Below are 24,652 nucleotides of genomic sequence, written 5' to 3'. Positions count from 1 at the left end.
CTGTTTTTGCAGACTCTTGCTTTATCTCAAGGATTGGAACTTACCGCAGAGCCCCTCTCTGTGGCCTCCTCTTTGGTCCTCAGATGTATTAGCGGTTTGGATGCTTCACAGCTTATTTATGATTCAGCTCTTGTTTCGAACAAAAAACTTTATGTCTTGCATATGTTATCATTTAATGGATGGGTAACAATTCTAGCTTCATTGGACAAAGACCCCCTAGAAGGTGTTAATCTGCTATCCCAATATATTGCCACCCTTCCTGTCCTTGCTTCACAATATCAGCAAGAGCTTGCCTTGTTCTCCTCATCTGGAGCTGAGTTGTCAAATTTCCTTAGAAAACTTTGTGGACTTAACCCCTCATTTGTCTGCACCCCAAAGACCCCCTCCATCCCTCCAACTGGTGGCATCTTCTGTTGAGATAGTGCAGCTCTAGAAGCAGTAAAAGAGTTTCAAAATAATCTTTGCTCTCCCAATGATGTTAACCTCCTTGAGATGGTACCTAAAATCTCAAAAGTCTTACCTGTCTTACCAATAAGACAAATAGAAATTGAATCTCTCGGAGTTGACCATCAACTGTGGGTTCTACCAAACAAAGCCTTCCTTGCTCCTATTCTTAGTGAAACCTGGGTATACTTGGCCAACCTCCCCGCCTCAACAGTTGAAGACTGTAAACTTAAGATTCTTAAAGGTGGGCAATTCTTTGACAAGGGAGAACTGATCAAAGCCCCCTTTAACCTTCATCTTATCGACCACTCCAAATGCCCCTCAAATGCTGGATTGTACATACGTACTAAGGGTAGCATGGAATTTGCAAAAAGTAACCCAGATTTCTACACAGAGTCTATCTGGAATATCTTCCGCTCCTATGTAAAATGTGCCTGCAGATTTCTTGACCCCAAAGCTACCTGTGAATCAAGCATCATGTGGTTTGATCATGCAATATGGTATATCCTCAACCATTTGGATCTGTTGTTCCCAGAGAAACCAGTTGACTTTCATCTATCCCTCATCTGCTCATGGCTAGGTGGACGGGCTCAGCAGATTGTGATTGCACAAATTGCCTTTAATATCTTCCGAGGGCTGATGCATGATATTCTAAAGAAATTAAAGGTAATGAGCCTGGTCTATACCTCAACACTTATGATAACTACAAAGGAGTCAAATACATCACTAATCTGCTTAAACCCTGTATTGAAGATGATAATTCTCCTGGTCTAAAAAGAGATAACTCTTTAGCTTCTCCCAACTCTTTCACCTCTTTTTTTACACCTAGCTCCTCATCTAATCGAGGAAAGTCTCGTAGCTTTACTAGAGGGAGAGGCAAATTCCCTGCGATCAGAAACTTCCTTGAAATCTAACTCCTGAATATATTGCAGGTCTCTACAAACCCATGTGGAATAAAATTTCTTAGCAAAGATGATTCGAATTATGGTGCTATCTACAATCGATGAGGGAGAAAGGAGTGCCATACCCGGCCAATGAGGGAGAAATGAAGCTGTTGCGAAGGTAGTAGATGGGAATTTTCAGAGGAGCAGTCCATGGGGATGTGGAAGGTGAGGCTAGGAGGTGGTAATTGGAAACATTCAACCCTTCCTTGCAATTGTCGAAGGTTGAACAAGGGTTCAGATTTCATGACTTGCCTACGGTTATGGTATGGATTCTGAAGATTTCTTTGACAAACCTGAGAAACGTTTAGCATGCATGCTCATGCATCATGCAAGACTTCGACGGCCCGGCAAGTCGAGTCGCATGATTAACAAGGTATGCATACATTTTCTGTTTGATTGGTCAATGTTTCGAATGCTGCATAGTTATATCCTGCAATAGAAGTGAGCACACATCAAGCACTCCAAGCACGCACAACTTGGGACAGTTATTTGAAGCATTCACATAATGTTGCCCTACATTATTGGCAAGGGGCAATTATTAGTTGCACGCCCACATCAAGCACGACTTCTTGTTTCAGTCAATCATGTTTTTTCACATATATAGACAATAGTCTGTACGACTTACACTTTCATGTATAGTTGCTGACATGTACGACATGTTATGCACTTACTTTGACCTTGGAGTACATACCACTATTTTATGATGATGCGACCTAGACGGTGAGCACGTCGGGCAACATGTAAGACAATTAACCATAGTTTGTCTAAATGCCACTAGGCAATGAGTCTATGTCTACAACTTTCATACGGCAACATTTCTACGGATTACATTATCCTACAAGGATTACAAACATATTCTTATGTTGTTGGGGTCGATATGAAAAGATCTCTCAAGGAGATTCAAGAATGCATGGCATCTTATTTTCAAACGCTTGTTGTGACTTACGGTGCAATGATGGTCATGGCTCATGGTAAAGTCACCTACTCCTTGAGACTATCCTACTGGCACCTATCCATCTTTATTCTATATGTATATGATGGTTAGGAAGCAATGGCTTTCATGTCATGGTATGCTTCTCAGTTATCCAATCGGAGTCATACACAAGAGGTGTATGAGCTGATTGCACATCCTACGCAGTTTGTGAGCAACTTACGTTCTTTTATCTATCCAGAGTACTTTGAACTTACTGCCATGGATGCCATGTCTTTGTGCACATATGCACACTCCCAGTTGCGAGGTCTTCTAAAGACTACAAGTCGTTTCTGACATGTAAAGTATGTTCCGTTTGTATCTACGAGACATAACCTATGAATTAAAGCATACTCTTCGGCACAAGGTGGGTAGAGTGGTCACACAAGGTGTATGCTCTACTGGAGTACTAGTAGACCATCGTATGTAACATGTTGCTTGGGATTTTCTTGCTTGCATGAATTGGTATCCCTCCTACTCGCATGACAAGGCATACTCTATGAATTGGGCATGACCTCTCGTATGTTGAGTAAGGGTACATCTTTTTTCATGCATGAAGATGCTAGCTCGCCTGTGATTACATCTATTATGGTTTACTTGCTCCAGAGCTACATGACACATTGCTATGATCATGTGTTAGAAATTGGAACAAGGAATATGCACGGCATAATTCCAGTGGTTGTCCAATTGAGACTTTTTAATACTTTGGTGAGACACGCTTTCTCCTTTGTGTGGGAAAAAAGAGTTGTGTTTAACTCTCTTGTATTCGAGATAACCTTACATCAAGCAAAGTTTGTATGCTAAGTATGCACCACATATAAGGCATGTGGGGAGTTGTAAGATGCAACACTAGAGATACTTGAGTTGTTGTTATTTCTCGACTTGTGCAAGACACAATTAGGTTCAGGAAGCAAGGCTTGTCCGACTTCAAGTTAGGCTAGGAGCCATGAACTTCTCTTGTGAACACCTAGTTGGTTCACTACAGTGTTGGGCCAATTGTAGTATATGCTTGAGGTGTTTTGTCCTTACATGCAAGGCATGAGGATCAATTTCAGCAGATGGATGACACTTTGTCTTGGTGGTTCTTTTACCATAGTTTTGACTATGAGTTACACTGTTGTACGTCACTAGGATATGAGTCTCATGACTATGAGTCATTCCTGTTTTCTTGTGAGGTGTTCTCTTCTCAATGCCTCAGAGATAGTGTCCTTTTTCTATACGATAGTTCAAGGCGAGTATGACTCTTTATTAAGATTGTTTCTATGTGTAAACAATCTATACGACTTACCACTCTCTTGTAGGTAAACTTAGTCTGGAGATCAAGGTCACGGCATCTTGTCTATAGCATTCTATAGCCTCAGGTGGTTATAATTCTTTGTGGTCACGGTACCACTGTTTTAGGGTAAGACCCGACGGGTGATTGTTACATCACCCCATAGGCATTAAGGATCATAGTTTGATTTGCATTAAGGATCACAGTTGATCTCTCCCAGGAAAGACTTCCGTAATCTCCCACACGCGGTAGCGAACGGACACACTTATCAAGTTGATTCCAATCAGTCTTTACACGGTTTACTATGTTGGTTACCGTTATCTGCTAGTTGAGCAGTTTCTCTACAAAGAGTCTTACCAAGGGGTTTGACTACGTAGATTCTAATTCAAGGGCTTGGATGGCAAAGGCAACACCCATGGTTCCCAGTGCAATGCTGTTTGTTTTTTCAGGTAGGGGACGTACTCCTCTCCATTTGAATACAGGTAAGTGTACCTTACGTTCAAATCTTCAGGTACGCATCTATTGATTTGGTGTTATTCCATTTTTAGTATGCTTTGCTTGGTTTTTCAAGACGTATATGTACGCTTGAATGTTACAGAGCCATGCCAAGGACATGTCGGCACAACGTATTTTGGGCCAAGTGTGCAATTTATCTTTCTCCCTTCTGCTGTTATGAACCTACTTGTAGGGTTCAATTTGGCACATGTTGTCACATGGGATACACCATGGTCTCCGAACTCAAGGAGTTCGGTTTAGCCAGTGTGGAGCAAGATAATGAGGGTCCCTCTCACTCCCGTCGTAGAGTGTTTGCAGTTACCTCCACACACAAGTACATCTTGTACTTGAAGGATGTTCTTTTTTACACATCCTTACATGAGACATATTCCACATGTGGCGAATATGAGTCTCTGGACTGACACTCGCGCCATTATTTCAATTATGTGTCACGACACAGTCCCTAGGTGCTGGTCACATCTGTTTCTAGATCATTTTTAGCACGACGTATCAGAAGCAATTTTGTGGCAAAAAATTGTCGGATACTTAGAATGACTTGTTAAGGTACAAGTACTGCTAAACAACATTACAGATGGTTGTTTATACATATAGTAAGGCTATAAGTTGTTAATGAAAAAGTTTCATTGTCTGAATCTAGAAGTGATGAATGTTTCACCTTCTATTGTGATTCCGACGTTTCAACAAAGCTTGCAAAGGATTTCAAATAAAAGTATTTAGTTTCTTTTCACAACTCTTTACATTCCTTTTAATGAGTGCTAGGTGCATCGCATTTGCCATAAGTATTGGCAAGGATCATTATGGATATACAGGTTTGGGTTGGTTTTTGCTAAATGCATGCACACTAGGTGTTATGGGCCCTAGTGTTTAGTGTTAAGTATGGAGCTTGATTTACCCTTGTAATTTTTTGTGGTAAAAGCGCACATTTGTAAGGCCCCCATTATGAGGAGAAGCCATCGTGCGTGAAGGAAATCACTCACCGGAAACCAAAATTTTCACGGACAAGAATCAGGGGCAACTTTAAAGGCCTCGGGGGCGGAGGCCCCCGAGACTTTTTTTTGCCGGAATATTCTTTTTCGCCGGAATATTATGGCTGGACGGCGGCCGGAAAGTGGTCGGAAAACAACCGATCGGTTGGCCGGTAGTCAATGGCCAATGGCCGGTGGTCGGAAGTCAATGGCCGGTGGCCGGTGGCCGAATTCAAAAGCGGACTTGTCTTCTCAGGGACGGCTACACATGGGCGGATTGGAGGGTCCGATTTGGACTTATTCGCACAAGGGAGGCTACACATGGCTGTCTCTCATAAGAGAGGGCAGCCCTTTTGGCCTATAAAAGGAGGCCATTTCTACACACATTTCATAGTGTGAAGTTGATGCAACAAGGTGAGTGTGAGGTGGTGAGAGTGAAGCAAGGTGGGAGCTCCATTAAGGGTATAATCCCTTTGTAAACTACTTCTTGTTTTGAAGTACTAAAGCCATTGAGTGGCTGCTTTCCCGTGGACGTAGCCCACATTGGGTGAACCACGTATATCGTGTGTACTCTCTCTCTCTCTCTCTCTCTCTACTCTATAATCTCGTGTATATAAATCTGTCTCTCTCCATTAAGTAATCTACTCAATTATCTATTTAGCTACGTCTTATTTCCTAACAACTGGTATCAGAGTAAGGTTTGCTCGTAGCTAAATTATCTCAAGGAAAGGATTCCTTGAATTGAGTGGGAGTTATGGCGGAGGAAGGGAAGCTCAAGATTGAGAAGTTCAATGGCAAAAACTACCAACATTGGAAGATGCAGATTGAAGACTATCTCTACCAGAAGGACCTCTATTTGCCACTAGGCGGTCTTGCGAAGAAGCCCGCAACAATGGCAGATGAAGCATGGATTGTCCTTGATCGAAAGGCACTGGGAACAATCTGGTTAAGCTTGGCGTCAACGGTGGCCTTCAATGTTTCGGAGATGAAGACCACGGAGGACTTGATGAAGTCACTTGACGACTTCTACGAGAAACCATCGGCATCCAATAAGGTATTTCTTATGAAGCTCTTGTTCAATCTAAAGATGGCAGAGAATGGTTCAGTTGCAGAACACCTAAATGACTTTAACACAAACATAAGTCAACTTCGATCAGTGAAAATCAATTTCGATGATGAAGTGCGAGCTCTCCTTATACTATCATCTCTATCGGATAGTTGGGACAGCCTTGTGATGGCTGTAAGTAATTCTATCTCTGGCACAAATACTCTTAAGTTTGATGATGTTGTGGGTGTTCTCCTAAGCGAGGAAATGCGAAGGAGAAGCACAGGAGAATCATCAAGTGCTGCACTATCAGTGGAAACAAGAGGAAGGCCTAAGGAGAGGGTCAAAAACCAAAAGGGTCGTGGTCGCTCAAGGCGGAGCAAGTCACGCACAAAGTCAGTTCTTGAATGTTGGAACTGCGGCAAGAAGGGCCACGTCAAAAAGGATTGCCGGTCCAAGAAGAAGAAGGAGACAGATTCTCAAGACAACAAGCCAACATCAGAGGCCAATGTGGCAGGTAAAGTAGAGCAAGATGCTCTAATTCTCTCATTAGACAATGTGTCTAATTCCTAGATAGTAGATTTCGGGGCTTCATTCCATGCGACACCACACAAGCAACATTTCCAAGACTACACCAAAGGTAATTTTGGGTATGTATACTTGGGAGATGATGAAGCTTGTGAGATTGTCGGCAAAGGTACAATTTCTGTCAAAACTGCTAACGGAAATGAATGGAAGCTTAAAGATGTTAGGCATGTTCCTTCTCTTCGCAAAAATTTGATCTCTACAGGACAATTGGACGATGAAGGTCACAACATTGCATTCGGAAACAAACGGTGGAAGATCTCAAAGGGATCTTTGGTGGTTGCCAAGGGTGAAAAAGTCGGTACACTTTACTTGTGTACTGTTAGCACGCAACCTTCAGCTTGTGCAGCAACTACAGAAGTTGACAGTGCGGTGTGGCACTACCGACTTGGGCATATGAGTGCCAAAGGAATGCAAATCCTTCAAACAAAGAAGCTTCTACCAGGTTTGAAAGAAGTGGACTTAGAGTTCTGTGAAGATTGTGTTTATGGTAAACAAAAGAGGGTAAAATTTCAAAAATCAGGAAATGAAAGAAAAAATAAAAAACTTGAGTTGGTTCATTCTGATGTTTGGGGTCCTGCAAGTACACCATCACTTGGTGGCTCATTGTACTATGTAACATTCATAGACGATGCGACTAGAAAAACATGGGTTTATGTCATGAAGAATAAATCCGATGTATTTTCCATGTTTCAAAGGTGGAAAGCCTTTGTGGAGAATGAAACAGGTACCAAGGTTAAATGCCTCAGATCCGACAATGGAGGCGAATATTGCAGCCAAGCTATTGAAAGCTTTTGTGCTAGCAATGGCATTCGGAGGCAAAGGACAACCCCAAGGACACCTCAATAAAATGGGATTTCGGAAAGGATGAACAAGACAATCATGGAACGAGCACAAAGCATGCGGCTACATGCAGGCCTATCGCTTGAGCGTTGGGCGGAAGCTGTAAGTACGTCTGTGTACTTAATCAATCGGTCACCCTCAACGGCATTGGATGGGGGAGTTCCAGAAGAGGCATGGACAGGTAAACCGGTGAATTATGCATTTCTCAAAGTGTTTGGGTGTGAGGCTTTCATGCACATAGATAGAAGCCTAAGATCAAAGTTAAATGCAAAGTCCAAAAAGTGTTTCTTCATTGGCTATGGAGAAGGAGACATTGGGTATCGCCTATGGAATCCTGAAGATGGTAAAATCTTAAGGAGTAGGGATGTAATTTTTAATGAACAAAATATGTACAAAGATTACTTGGAAAGAAAACAAACAAAAGAAACAGGTGATGAGTACATGGAGCTTGAGGACGGTGAAGACTCAAGGACTGCAAACGGTGACAATGTGCAACAACGTCAACCAAATGAGGAGCCTCAACCTATTCCCTGAAGATCTACAAGAGCAAGTAGACCTCCAGAAAGGTTTGTTCCTTCCTTCAACCATCTCTTGATCTCAGATTCTGGAGAGCCGGAATCATATGAAGAAGCTATGCAACATGAATCCAAAGAAGAATGGACGAAGAGCATGCAAGTGGAGATGGACACACTACATCGCAACCATGTAATAATGAACTCAATTAGGCTTGTCTTAAGCCTTGTGGCTGCTTATGATCTAAATCTCGAGCAAATGGATGTAAATACGGCATTCCCTCACGGTGACTTAGAGGAGGAAATCTACATGCTTCAACCAAAGGGGTATGAAGTAAAAGGTAAGGAGAAAATGGTTTGCAGATTAAAGAAGAGCTTGTATGGTTTAAAGCAAGCATCAAGACAATGGTACTTGAAGTTTGATCGATGGATGTTGGATCATGGATTCACAAGATGCAACTCGGATCACTGCGTCTACACGGAGAATTTGGGAGATGGGAAATTCATCATCCTAATGTTGTATGTTGATGACATGTTGATTGCAAGTGCTAACATGTAGGACATCAAAGACCTAAAAGAGGAGCTATCCAAATCTTTTTCAATGAAAGATTTAGGTGCTGCAAAGAGGATACTTAGTATGAAAATATCAAGGGACAGGACGAAGAAGACAATAAAGCTATCTCAACAAGATTACATCAAGAAGGTACTAGAAAGGTTTGCAATGCAAAATGCAAAACCAGTTTCTACACCTTTGGTTGGTCATTTTAAACTAACGAAGGATATGTGTCCAAAGACACAAGAGGAGATAGCCTATATGTCTAAAGTTCCATATCTTGCAGCGGTAGGTTCTCTAATGTATGCTATGGTTTGGACAAGGCCAGACATTGCACATGCAGTGGGAGTTGTGAGTAGGTTCATGGACAACCCAGGTAAAGAGCATTGGCAAGCTGTGAAGTGGATACTTAGGTATCTAAAAGGGACAACAACAAATGCTTTGTATTTTGGAGGAACTGATATTTTTCTAGAAGGGTATGCTGATGCAGATATGGCAGGTGACAAAGATACTCGAAGGAGCACTACTGGCTATGTGTTCACGGTTGGAGGCACAACAGTAATCTGGGCTTCAAAGCTGCAGAAAGTGGTTTCACTTTCTACCACGGAAGCAGTGTATGTAGCAATGACGGAGGCAAGCAAAGAAATTCTGTGGCTTCACAGATTCTTAGAAGAGCTTGGATTCAAACAAGACAATTGTGTCTTGTACAGTGATAGCCAAAGCGCTATCCATCTTGCGAAGAACTCAGCCTTTCATTCAAGGACAAAGCACATTGAGGTGAGATATCACTTCATACGCACTCTTTTGGAAGAGGGACAACTAAAGCTAGGAAAGGTGCATACAAGTGAAAATCCTGCAGACATGTTTACAAAGGTGGTCAACAAGGAGAAGTTGAGCTTTTGCTCATCTTCAATCGGCATTCAAGGATAAGAAGCCAGAATAGAAAGCAGTCACAGGTTTGGTTTGGAGATCAGTCTCCAAGTGGGAGATTGTTAAGTATGGAGCCTGATTTACCCTTGTAATTTTTTGTGGTAAAAGCGCACATTGTAAGGCCCCCATTATGAGGAGAAGCCATCGTGCGTGAAGGAAAATCACTCACCGGAAACCAAAATTTTCACGGACAAGAATCAGGGGCAACTTTAAAGGCCTTGGGGGCGGAGGCCCCTGAGACTTTTTTTTCGCCGGAATATTCTTTTTTGCCGGAATATTATGGCCAGACGGCGGCCGGAAAGTGGTCGGAAAACAACCGGTCGGTTGGCCGGTGGTCGGAAGTCAATGGCCGGTGACCGGTGGCCGAATTCAAAAGCGAACTTGTCTTCTCAAGGGCGGCCACACATGGGCGGATTGGAGGGTCCGATTTGGACTTATTCGCACAAGGGCGGCTACACATGGCTATCTCTCATAAGAGAGGGCAGCCCTTTTGGCCTATAAAAGGAGGCCATTTCTACACACATTTCATAGTGTGAAGTTGATGCAACAAGGTGAGTGTGAGGTGGTGAGAGTGAAGCAAGGCGGGAGCTCCATTAAGGGTATAATCCCTTTGTAAACTACTTCTTGTTTTGAAGTACTAAATCCATTGAGTGGCTGCTTTCCTGTGGACGTAGCCCACATTGGGTGAACCACATATATCGTGTGTACTCTCTCTCTCTCTCTCTCTACTCTATAATCTCGTGTATATAAATCTGTCTCTCTCCATTAAGTAATCTACTCAATTATCTATTTAGCTACGTCTTATTTCCTAACATTTAGCAAAGGCTGATTTGGAACAACATGCATATTCCTCAGGTTGTTGCTTATGAAGCATTTTGCACTCTATGTGCACTATCTCTATGAGATTACTTTTGTGTCTACTAATCACCAATAGAGGTCATGGCTCGGTTTGGGCATTTGTGGATTTTTTCAAGTTAACCATGATGGTTATTTCGGACATTGATGATTCCTCACCAATGTTATACACTACTGTGATTCCCCGTTTACCAGTCATCTAGGACGACTGTTTGTCAACCGTGAGGAAAACACACCTCAGTACTGTCAGTTATCCAAGGAGATAGGCAGATTACAAAGAGTAATCTTGTGCTAAAGGATCTGCTAAGAGCATACGTTAGCACAACACATTTTTGAATAGATGATTTTCTTCCTATTCTAGAATTTGCTTAAGTACGATATATTTTCGACTTTGAACACTTCTTGTGGTGCGGTTGGAGATTGTTTCAATAGTTTCATACGTCAATGACTTACCAGGTGTGCTGACAAAGTATGTTGGCAAGTAACCTTCATTAGGGATGAACATGTAGTTCTTTATGTTCCAAACTATTCAGAATTCTAACAAGAGGACACTCCCTATCTATGAACGTTTCAAGATACGTGAGTAGGAAATCTGGCTCACAACTGCATGGAAAGTTATGCCAAGGTTTCCTTGCATTATTCCGGTACCTTCAGAAGATCTGAAAACTGGTTATGCCTTTGGACAACTCTTCGTTGTGGTTACTCCTTTACAGTACTCAAGTGAGTTATAAATGGAGTTACCATTTTGACCCAAGTGGTTGCAAACGGACAACAATGTTGAAAATCAAGATGTTGCTCTTGGTTTCATTGAACCTCCTCACTGCACCAATTATCGGTCATACAGACAATTGGCTCACTTATGGGACGTCAATAAAGAGAACATCAGTACTCTTAAGAAGATATTACTACTTGTGTTTTCGAGGACGAAAACTCTTCCTTAAGGGGGAAGTAATGTCAGGACAAGGGTCCTACGGGGCAAGGCCCAACCTAGGGGGTAAGGGGCCTAGGCCAAGGGCTGGCTGGACCAGTGTGGACTGGGGATCCGCTTAGGGCAAGTGCTAGGAGCTAGCCTATATAAGGGGCAGTAGGGAGGAGGATCCCAGGTTCAGCTACCCTAGGTCTTATACTCTAGCCAAGAAACCTAGATGGATTCAAGCATCTCACTCCGTAAACCCTCTACACTTCAATGAACTTTGCTCCTACATTTTTTGGTTATTGAACAACTGTACTATTATTGCAGGTGGTTGCTTCTTTAATCAATGCCTTGGCATCCCTATGGGATTCTCTTGCTCACCACTTATGTGTAACATTTACCTAGCCTTTTTTGAGTACAAATGATGTCTTAAGAACATGCAAACTAACCATAAAAACCTTCCACTATTCAATCACACTTTTAGATATATGGATGACGTGCTTAGTATCAACAATAGATTGTTCACTTCAGAGATTGATCAAATATACCCCCACTGCTTAAGAATTGAGCCTACTTCCATCCCAGATAATTTGACTCTTGGGAGCTTCTGCAAATCAGCCCAATTTCTTAACCTTTCAATATCCCTTCACTCCCCATCTACAGGTGGATATGACCTTAGATTTATCTGGAGAAAGGATCTTCTTAAGCTGCCTCACATAGAATTCATCAAGAGAAATAGCAATAGGCCATACAAAGCCTCTATCTGCTCCTGTATTGGCCTTCTTTACTAATGTGCTACTCTTCATCTACACCATCCATCGCCTGGGAAGAAATTTCTGTACTAATTAAAAAATATTGCCTTAACGGATTTAATCGCAATCAGATCTGTAACACCATCACTCAAGCTCTCATTCGGCACAATTGGCCTGGACCATTATTCCAAAGAGAGAGTCTCATCTCTCTCATAAGGTAGTAGGCCCATACACAATGGGCCTACTACCGACCCATTGTGTGTGGTGCCTGGGTTAGGGCGGGTACACACACACACACACACACACACACACACACACTGTGGTACTACTAAATGCCCCCCCCCCCCCCCCCCCCCCCCCCCCCCCCCCCCCCCCCCCCCTCTTCTGAAGCACTCATGGGACACTGACTCATAACATGCCACTCATGGCCGGTTGGACTATGCCCTTACATAACAAAACTCTCCTAGAATTAGGTGTGAGTAAAAACATTGGGCTCTCATGAAAAATAGTAGGCGGCCTGCGCATCCTGGGCTGGGATCTCCCCTTGCAAAGTTTCTGTGCATCACTTGAAGACGCTACACAGCAGGGCAGCTTGCCTCTCTCACCGATCACGCTTAGGAAATGCAGCTCAACCTCTATAAATAAGGTGAGGGCGCACCTTGCCCCTCACTTAGCTTGTGTGTATTTTTGTTATTCTGACTAAAACCAATATACCGTCTGCTTCACTATCCGAGCTATGGAGCTCTCTGTGCAAAACACTCAGGTTTTTCTCTAAGGCTTTTTTTGAGAAAAAATCTTTGAACTTTTGTTGCTTCTAAATAGAAAAGCATTTGATACTGCTTACAGTAAGCTCTCTTAGCATAAGCTTTGAACTTTATAACATTCATTTTCGTAGGGGTTTTACTTTAAGAATTTTGGCAATACTGTGCGTAGAGGAGTTTTTTTTCAAATAACTGTAACCCTTAGATAGGGTAGCAAGGCATTCTCTGATTTGAATGAAAGCACGCCTAATGGGACTTAGGAGAAGGATTGGGGGGATTTTCTATCGACTGAGCTTTGTAAAGATAAAGAATTGTGCATTATTAGTTCTCTTGGCTTGACCTAAGCCGCTACAGGTCTTGCTGTTTACTGACTTGACTAAGAGTTTTTGCAAAAAAAGAAAAGGGCGTTGTTTTTGCCGTTACAAGTTTTTTATTGGGCTCTGTTTTAGCTGACACTGGTCTTCTTTGGGCTCTGTTTTGGCTGACACTGGTCTTCCTTTTGCAGGCTTAACACTAACCGGACATTACAATTCTTTTATGATGAATAATCACTTGGATTTATAGGAAAAGGGGTAAGTATATAGCTCTTGCGTTTTAGCTCTGGCCTGAAGGAAAGGCTAGTAACCACATGGGATGTTAATGGAACCTTGGATTTCCGAAAGCTTGTGGATTGTTTTTGGGTGAAAGCATGTTAACATGTCATGCTTTTTCATGTCCCGGACAATGCTAACTAGCACAATTTTGACATATGCTAACTAGTACAATAACTTGAGCTACATCTCCAAGATCTATGACATATGATATATCAATAGAAAGCACTTGAAACAAGGAATCCAAATATACAACCTCCGACAAATTTTGATATTATTTGTAAAAAATTTACCGGACGCCCAACTTTTCGAAGATGTGCTAACTTGAAACTGCTAACTAGCACAAAAAGTGCGACAGGTTAACATGCTTTCACCCTTTGATAAAATTCTGTCTGACACCGACAAGGATACGACTGGATTTTCTGTTTTAAGAAATATGGCAACTCTTGGACTTCTGCATAATACCTTCCCTCATGATTTCATATGAGGAGAAGGTGTTGGGGTTATCTTAACCCATCTAGCACCTATGACGGTGGAAACTTGAAAATTTTTGGCTAAAAACAAGGCTAAACACTGCCGAACTGTATTGAATGCTAAATTTGAAGATTTGAAGGTAAGTATATACTCTCAGCTACTGGCCTTTTGGCTCATGACATAAAGTTCCACTTAAAAAAATGGGTTTTTTTTATACTCTATTTTTCATTGGTAAGTATATGGTTGCCACTGTTAGTATAAGCATAGCTACCGAGCTATGGAGAAATCTTAGGAGGTTGAAGGTAAGTATATGGTTGGTACCCTCAAACTGGACATAAATACCGAGATAGGGGTCGAGAAATGTGGTTACACTTGGTAAAAATGGAGTCGTTTTTTATACTCTATTGATTAGTATGTTTATGGTTGCTACTATGGGCTCAAGCATAGCTACCAAGCTATGGCTTAACAAGTAAACTTCACTATTCTTTAAAATTTTCTAAAGAAAACTCTTGATTATTGGTAGACTTCACCACTCAGAGTAGAAGGTAAATTGTGCCACTGATTCTGGAAGGAATATGTAAAGACTGCTAAAAAATCTAATAACCTAAAGCTTGTCTAAAGTAATTAAATTCTATAAGATGTACATGGATAACAACTGATATGGTCCATTAATACATGTACATAAAACACATCCAAGGCTAACTGAATTGTTGTCTTGTTTGGATGGATGCAGGTAAGGACTCTATCTTATCTTGGAGGGTTTTCTTTTCTTTGGCAAGCAACATTACTGTGATGAAATACCCACTAAGGAACGGGGAAGTCTTTTTACTACCAACCCTACTGAAAGAGGACCTCTTTCCTACAATCATTGCACCTAAATAATTTTGATACTGAGTTATTTTTGTACATATCAGTTCATTGTTCCTTGGCCAGCTGTCTTTTGAATGTAAAAATTCAATTATGTCTTATTAGTTAAGATTTAAACAGCTACACACACACACACACACACACACACACACACACACACACACACACACACACACACACACACACACACACACACACACACACACACACACACACACACACACACATAGAGCTAACCGTAGGTATCTCTTCCACAGTCTCCCTATGGGTGAGGGGAAAATCTGGGGGGGGGGTCAAGGTACAACCTTGTTATATCTTCAAGCCTTGCACTAATTCCTACACAATCTGCTCATTAATAGTAGCCAAAATCTAAATCTATGGTGGAAACCCTCATGTAGAAGGTACGACATTAGAAGAAGTTATGCCCACGACCTCCCTCTATTGTGAACATTTTTGAGGGGCATAATAGGGGCCCTGCTCTTGCTCCATCTATTTTAGCTACCCACTTTGACCCCCAGTCATTAATTCTTTGGTTGTTTCATTTTATGGGTGGAGAATTCCATGGGTTGTTTGCTTTTTTTCATTTTGGGCAAAGATTTCAAGCATGACCTAGGTTCTTTTAGCGAGTTCTTACTTTGTTAGAGTCTCTCGCATCATCAAGAAATAAGATAGTTTTGTTGGGGTAGTTTCATAGGCATACCTAACAGAAGGTAAACGCATTCCCAGGTTGAACTCGATGCTTAATAGGTTCTTAATATGTTAGAGTCTCTTGCTTCATAAAGAAACAAGACAGTTTCATTGGGGTAGCCTCATAGGAATCCCTAAGAGGACGTAAATGTAGAAGAGGAATCCCATCAAAACCATGACAACCAAAGGAAATACCTCAAAGATCCACACAAGAACATTGCCAAGCTTTAACACCATCGTAGTGGCACCAAGAAAATTTGACTTAATCGAGCAACTCTAGGCGGCCCTTGAGCAGGTCATGGAAGGAAATCATAACCTCAAATCTTGGCTTAGAAGGTATGAGGGAAAATTTGATTCCATGGTAAATCTCACCATCACCAACAAGGTAAAGGAGGTCAAAGAAAGGGTCACCCAAGCCCACTCACTATTGCTTGCTAAAGTGAAGACCTACATGACAATGGATCTCCAAAAATGACAACTCTAAGAAGAGAAGGCCCTCAAGGTCCATATCGATGGGCTACCCCAAGCATGGGAAATTACCAAGAATGACTTCTTGAAGTGCATCAACTTCCTCAATGAGACCCACAAGTTGGTCAAGCTCGACTATGACATGATAGAATGCATCAGCTCATGGGGCCTTGACAAGCCTATACCTAGTGGGCATGCTATTCTTGAGTTCAAGAATAGAGAATCTTGGCTTAGGTCACTCCAACAATCATGTCTTTTCAAAGACACCAAACTTTGGATCATAGAGGAACTCACCCCGCTATAACTCAAATACAAAAGTGAAGAGTTTTGGTCTCCTAAGCTTTACCATGGAGGGAATCCAACCATACAATATTTTTTCTCTACAACACCACCCCTTTTTTTTCGGTTTCCTTTTGCTTTCTAACCATGTTTTGTAGCATCAAGGCTCCACCTAGCCACTAGAAACTGCTTAGTCATACCAACCTTCGGGTCGCTTTCGAATTGTAACAATCGTCTCCTTATCCACATCAAGAGAAGATACACGTTTGTATGCATGTTTTGGTCCATATGCAACCTCCCAAGGAAGATAAACAATCGATCTCTCTCTTTCTCTCGTGCAAAAAAACAAAGCTTCATTGTGTGTACATGAGACCTCAGCTTATGCTTAATGGCATATCTTCAAGAGGAAGTTCAAGTAGAGGATTACATTATGAGTGCTGGCTATATATCAGTATGGCATATAGGAAGAATGCGATATGTACCACCAAAGAGGTGCATAATGCCATGTGATGTGCCCTTGATCAAGATTGGAAAACATAGCAAAAGTTTCATGCTTGGCTGGCTAGTTAAGTTTTGGACCAAGTATAAAGGCCAAATGTTGAAATGCCTTACCATTAAGCTTGTAAGTGGAGAAATCAATTATAGATCTCATATGCTACAAAAGTGTGTATAGAGCTAGTAAATAACTTTCATTGTAGTCTTTTTGAGGCAATGCGATCTTCATAGGGTTCCCCTTATTATATCTTCCAATCAGTAGTCTTAATATGTGTTTTGAGTGCTTAATTTGTGTCTCATTCTCTGTGTGATTGTGCCCATCTAAGAGCATTTTTGGCCATCTTCTTGTTCATATTTAGAATTTTGAGTTGTGATTAGTGTGTCTAGTAGATAGGGTTAGTGTGTCTTGTTGATAGGCTTAGACACAAAGATTATGTTGTTTTGCTAAGTTGGGATCATAATGTGTATGTAGATGACTGCATGCTTGTTTTGAGTTTTGGCTTGATCAAGAGGTTTCTCATCATCTATTTACCTTTGATAGTGATTTTGGTAGTAATAGAGTTCATTAGATTAATGGTTTGCAAGAATTTTCTCATGGGCTAGAGTGTGTGAGTACCTTGGTGGGAAGAGTTTTGTTCTACATTTAATTCACAAGAGAAGGAAGATCCTCTTCTAGTTCCATGACCAATCCATAGAGCTACATTTTAGAGATATTTTAAAGTGTTTGGCTATGGGCCCAAAATGGTTCTCTAATGTGATCCATGCATCATAGGAAGTAGTGCAATCATCTAGACATAATTTTTACTACTTCCATGAGAAGAATGCCTAGTGCGTGTCATCTTTTGCCATAAATTGTGCTTGGGATCGCCTTGTCTCGACTCTCTATCCTCTCTCCCTCTACCAAATGGCTTTACCGCAGACCAGAGTTGATTTTTCATTAAGTACCCTTTTTTCTTGGACTTCCAAGTGTGATTGGTCATAAAAAACAATGAGTGCTTATTTTCCCATAGTGTACCCCAAATGTGCTTGTGAGGAAGGTCTTACCCTTTTGTAAAAGGGTCGTACGCTAATCCTTGTAATTCTATATCGATATGATTACATATACATTGGTTGAATGTGAAGCACCTCTTCACAAGAGGCTTGAAAACTTGAGGTTCGTCTCTTGAAAGGGCACTGTAAGATGAGACTCTTAAATCCTCACGGGTCTTGTTGTCAATGTGACATATGCTCAAGTGAAAGGCCTTAAGAATTCAAGTTGTAGGCCTCAAGATATGTTGTGGAAATACCTGCCAAGGCCAAGGGATTTGGGCTTATGAGCTCTCAATGGTTGTGGGACAAAGATCTTAGTTGTTATGGCTTTGGGCTGCACCAAAGGAGGGGGGTGAGGAGGGTGTGTGAACTGTGCACTAGTCCACCTCTACTGCCGAAGTCAAAACGTGTGATGCTCCTCTATGAACCCGCCAATGTGCAATATGCTCAATTGCATGAGAGCCTTGGAAATCCGCCTTGCTACCTAAAAATATGAATGCACATTGACCTCAAGACCGCGAGGGTCCAAAATTAGAGTGCTCACCTTAGACCATGGTGCCAAGGCGGTTTCCTTATCAGGCATGTGACCTCTATAGGATATCGCTCTGCTGCATTGAACCAAGAGCTATATAACTCATATGAGCTCCAATTTGAGATCAAGTGGGCTCGATAAGATAAGATTTTTTTGGGTTCTTTTATGCACATATGGAAATTGCAAAAATAGGCATTGAGAGGCTAGATTATGAGGAGTTTTGACTCAATGGAGTACACACATTCGACAACTAACTAATGCAATATCTAATGTAATGCATGGAAATCATATCAAGCAAGAGAGAGAGAGGGCACACTTAATGTAATCTAACTTTGGAAGCATGCAAATTCAACTAAGATACAATGCTAGATTAACAAGAATATTAGCTTTAAGCTCTGATACCACATGTAGAGTAGGGGGTGATTATGGGGGATAGATTCAGTTTGCATTCGCGGCTTAATCATCGAGTTATTTGTTAGGAATGATTGAGTAGCTAAATAGAGATTATGGTGGTTTACTAAATGAAGAGAGATAATTTTCACACACAAGCGCGGAGAGAGAGAGAGAGAGAGAGAGAGAGAGAGAGAGAGAGAGAGAGAGAGAGAGAGAGAGAGAGAGAGAGAGAGAGAGAGAGAGAGAGAGAGAGAGATAGAGAGCATGATATACATGGTTCACCCAAGTGTGGGCTATGTCCATGGGAAAGCAACCACTCAATGGATTTGCACTTCAAACTAGAAGTAAGTTTGTTGGAATTAGGGTTGCAGAGAAACATACACAGCTTGGAGAAGATGAAGGAAGCTCAAGGCACACAATGGAGAGTGTGTTTCTTAGTGTGCAATGGAAAGATAGATAGCCCTAGAGTGATGGGCGTATATACAATGCACGGGGGAAAAAAACCTCCTAAAGAGGGAAAAAATGCCCCGACGGTCCTAGTGTGTTCACACACATCACTACCACATGTATATGGTAACAAATCCCCCCTGGAGTGATGCGGTGAACAAGAGCTGGCACATGAGTAAAGGGAAGTGCCATGCCCTGAGGACATGATCAGTCCACAAAGGGGAGTAAGCCCAAAGCTTTGCGGAAAGCTTCAAGCTTCTCATGAGACAATGCCTTTGTGAAAAGATCTGCAAGGTTGTCCTGTGTTGGCACATAAGCCAAGCTGATCTCTCCTGATGAGAGCCTCTCCCTGACATCGTGGTAATGCACCTCAATGTGCTTTGTGCGAGCATGAAAAACTGGGTTCCTCGCAACTACCAATGTGCTCTGACTGTCAGTGTAGATAGTGTTGGCAGTGTCCTGTCCAACACCCAAATCATCCATGAGGCGTCTAAGCCATACACACTCAACCGTAGCTGTGAAGACTGCCCTGTACTCAGCCTCACAACTCGAAGTGGCCACAGTAGGTTGCTTCTTGCTCAACCATGATATACATGAACTGCCAAGCATGAAACAAAAACCACTTGTGGACACTCGCGTGTCAAAACAACCAGCCCAATCTGAGTCCGAAAAAGCATGTAAGTCTGGCGGCAATGATCCCCCCTTGGGATAAAACAAGCCAAGATGTAAAGTGCCACTAAGGTAGCGGAAAATCCTCTTGATAGCCTGCCAATGCTTAGACCCTGGGCTATGCATAAATCTGCTGACCTGTGAGACTGCAAACTGAATATCTGGCCTCGTGTTGCATACATAAATGAGGCAGCCAGCAGCAGTTTGGTAAAGAGTGACATCAGCAGGATCACCAGCATCATGTAGACTCAACTTCAAACCTGTTTCCATGGGAGTGGCAATAGGTTTGCAATCCTTAAGTCCAAACTTACATAGCAATGTCTCTATGTAACTTTTCTGACACAAGGCAATACCACCATCACACTGCTTAAACTGTATACCCATATAATGATGCAACAGCCCCAAATCTTTCATCTTGAAAGTAGCATTCAAATCAGCCTTAAATTGAGCAATATGTCTCTCATTTGGTCCAGTGATCAGCAAATCATCAACATAAAGAACCACAATGAGAAGTACATCATCCTCACGCTTTACATACAATGTGCTTTCTGTTGGACTGTTACGAAATCCTCGTTTAACCAAATGAGTGTCATCTTTCTCATACCAAGAAGGAGGAGATTGCTTCAACCCATACAAAGCCTTCTTACATCTGCACACTTTGTCCTCTTGTCCTTTTATGACAAAACCGCGAGGCTGCGTTACATAAACTTCCTCAAATATGTCATCATTCAAGAAAGCAGTAACAATGTCTGATTGATGTACATCCCAACCAAAATGAGCTACCAATGCACATAGAAAACGTACAGTAGTCATACGACAAGTGGGAGCAAAAGTCTCTTCATAATCTATGCCTTTTTGCTGTGCATAACCTTTTGCAACAAGTCAAGCCTTATGGCGATCGATCTCACCATCCGGCTTGCGTTTCAACTTGTAAACCCACTTCGTACCAATGGCCTTTTTGCTAGGAGGCAAATCACATAAAGTCCATGTGTCATTTTCTATAAGTGCATCATATTCTGATTGCATGGCAGCCATCCAAATTTTTGAATTCTGTGCTTCATCAAAAGTCAGAGGCTCCTCAACATCATGTAAGCTAGACACAGCCAAAGCATAAAAATCTGATGCATAAGATGCATGGCGAGAGTCTGAACGAGTACGGCTAGACAAAGGTGCATCCAATTTACTGTCACGCAAGGTGTGCACCAGCCATTTTGGCATACCTCTAGCCTGCTCATTTTCAGCCCTTTCCTCATCAAGTACATCATGTACATCTACATCAGTAATAGGATGATCTAGAACATTTTCAGAAACCCCCATAGGCTGTACATTTGCCTCATTGGAACTGACATTCGTATTTTCACCACTGAAAAGAGGCAACAAAGTGTCATAAATGTCCTGTGAGCTTACATTACTGTCTCTGGTACATGACAGCAAGGGCTGAACAGAATCTTCCACAAACACTACATCTCGTGAAACCAGAATACGTTTTGTTTGGGGATAATACAACCTGTAACCTTTGCTTTCAGCACTATAACCAACAAAAATACATTTGACAGCCTTATCATCCAATTTTCTGCGCTGCACTTGTGGCACCAAAGCATATGCCAAACAACCAAAAACACGCATGTGCTCAATAGAAGGCTTTCTATCATGCCATGCTTCATATGGAGTAATAGACTGCAAAGCTTTCGTAGGACACCTGTTAAGTACATAAGTGGCACACATGATGGCCTCAAGCCAAAAAGAATGCGGTAAAGCTTGACTTTTGACCATACATCGTGCCATTTCCGTCAGATACCTATTTTTCCTCTCAGCAACACCATTTTGCTGAGGTGTATAAGGCACTGTACATTGGTGTTTTATCCCACGACTAGCCAGAAATGCATTAAATTCATGAGACATATACTCCCCCCCTCGATCGGAACGGAGGGTGCTCATAGTACATTTCGAGACATTTTCAACCATAGCCAGAAATTGTTTGAAGCACATAAAAACTTCGGACTTCGCTTTAAGTGAAAATACCCATGCATGCCTGGAGTAATCATCAATGAAAGTCACGAAGTAAAGGTAATTGCCCAAGGATGGAGTTTGCATGGGCCCACAAACATCACTATGCACAAGCTGCAACCTGCATGTGGCCCGAACTGAACCATCCTTTGGAAACTTAGACCGCTGCATCTTACCCAAAATACAGCCTTCACAAACATGTTTGACAGGTGCTTCAAGAGGCGGCAAAGAAGCAACCATATCAGATTTCTGCAAACGCAGCAAACTGGCAAATTCAGATGACCAAAACGTGCATGCCAAAGTTTTGCATCTGAAATAGCCCTTGAATCTGCAACAGAATTTGCAAAATTTTGTCCACACTTGTCATACAAAGTAAGCTTATACAGCCCACGGCACAAAAGGCCAGATGCAACAATTTCATCACCAAAACTGAGATCATGAACTGTACATCTGTCATCCACAAATTTGACTACAAGTCCAAGTCTAGCAAGTGCGGATACAGACAAGATATTCTTCTTGATCCCAGGTACATAAAGTGCATCAACAAGTGTGAAGGAACTGCCATTAGCAGCAGTGAGCACAATCTTTCCAACTCCCCGAACTGGATAAGAGGCGTTGTTGGCACAAGTGACTGAATTCCCATGAGGGACAGACTCGAGAGAGTTAAACAATTCACGATGTGAGGTAATGTGCTTTGTAGCACCACTGTCAAAATACCACACATGTGAATCTGCAGCAAATGACAAGCATGCATCATGGACAGCAGGATTGTAAGTGCACTCTGTGCTAAAAGCCCATTCTGCATCAACATCAGCATTACAATCTCCTTTCACAGAAGATTCAACAATGGCTGCATTTGTAGTGGAACCAGCATTTGTAGTGGAACCACCCTCTTTCTTCTTAGCCTCTTTGGCCTTCAACTTAGGACACGACTTGATCAAGTGATCATTGGCTTTACAATAATGGCAACGCATCTTCTTTTTGCCCTTATCACCAGAATTTCCAGACGAATTGCTGCCAACAGAAGCATTAGGAACATAATTTTTGCTACTCGCAGCAGAACCATAAGAAGTGGCTGCATTACTGTTACCACCCTTTCTTTGAGAAGCAATAAAATCCTGTTCAACTGCACGCTGCCTAGTCCTGTTTTTTCTGGAAAGTGACTCTTGCAACAACAATGTGCATAATGCATCAAACTTGACATTTTCAGGATTTCCTTGGGTCATAAGTCTCCAAGTACTAGCAAAAGTCTGGTAGGAATCTGGTAAGGCATCAAGAACAGTCTGCACAAGGGAACTGTCTGAAATGACTTCACCTGCAGAAATAAGCTACTCATTGATATCCTTGACACTAGCAAGGAAAGTGTCCATATCATCTTCCTCATGCATAATCTTCGACTCCAGCTCTTTACGCAGCAAAGCAATTTTAGCCTCATTGCGGCTTGCATAAAGACCTGCTAAAATATCCCAAGCTTGTTTTGCAGATTTTGCTGAACGGATGTGAGGAACAATGGTGCGCTTCACAGACAACGCAATCAATGCATGAGCCTCCGCATCCTTAACATCCCAACGAGCTTGTTCTGCCGTAGGCAAAACAACTCTAACGGCTGCAATCCTTGCAACAAGACCTGCAACATCCTCAACATCGCCTACATCCTCAAAACCAGGACGTACATCAATGCCCTGCACAATGTTCCAGACAATAATGGCAACGCATCTTCTTTTTGCCCTTATCACTAGAATTTCCAGACGAATTGCTGCCAGCAGAAGCATTAGGAACATAATTTTTGCTACTCGCAGCAGAACCATAAGAAGTGGCTGCATTACTGTTACCACCCTTTCTTTGAGAAGCAATAAAAGCCTGTTCAACTGCACGCTGCCTAGTCCTGTTTTTTCTGGAAAGTGACTCTTGCAACAGCAATGTGCATAATACATCAAACTTGACATTTTCAGGATTTCCTTGGGTCATAAGTCTCCAAGTACTAGCAAAAGTCTGGTAGGAATCTGGTAAGGCATCAAGAACAGTCTGCACAAGGGAACTGTCTGAAATGACTTCACCTGCAGAAATAAGCTGCTCATTGATATCCTTGACACTAGCAAGGAAAGTGTCCATATCATCTTCCTCATGCATAATCTTTGACTCCAGCTCTTTACGCAGCAAAGCAATTTTAGCCTCATTGCGGCTTGCATAAAGACCTGCTAAAATATCCCAAGCTTGTTTTGCAGATTTTGCTGAACGGATGTGAGGAACAATGGTGCGCTTCACAGACAACGCAATCAATGCATGAGCCTCCGCATCCTTAACATCCCAACGAGCTTGTTCTGCCGTAGGCAAAACAACTCTAACAGCTGCAATCCTTGCAACAAGACCTGCAACATCCTCAACATCGCCTACATCCTCAGAACCAGGACGTACATCAATGCCCTGCACAATGTTCCAGACACCCTTTGACACAAGAACATGTTGCATCATATAAGCCCACATAGGGTAGTTGTCCCCATCCAACCTGTCCTCAGCAGCAAACATCTTGAACACATCTGTGTTGTTGTTGCCAGCCATGGTAAATGCTGTACTTGATGCGAAAACTGCCCGAAAATAGGAGTAACGGAGCGAGAACAACCTGTGCTATATAGCACAAACCGTAGAAGACTATAAGGTACCTGTTATGCAGAAAACGGCACTGACAGAAATTCTACACAAAATGACGAAATAGCCTGTGCAGTACTGCCTGTAGTGGAAACGGAGGCCGAAATGAGCCCAAATAAAAATTCTGAGCAGACCAAGCTCTTCGAGCTTGCCCAAAATTTTCGTCGACCTGCGAACGCTGGCCAAAGCTCACTGAAATCGGAGAAAG

The sequence above is a fragment of the Adiantum capillus-veneris genome, chromosome 23 (genome assembly GCF_014529385.1).
Source record: "Adiantum capillus-veneris isolate H3 chromosome 23, ASM1452938v2, whole genome shotgun sequence".
Lineage (NCBI taxonomy): Eukaryota > Viridiplantae > Streptophyta > Polypodiopsida > Polypodiales > Pteridaceae > Adiantum > Adiantum capillus-veneris.
This window is presented reverse-complemented; position numbering follows the sequence as displayed.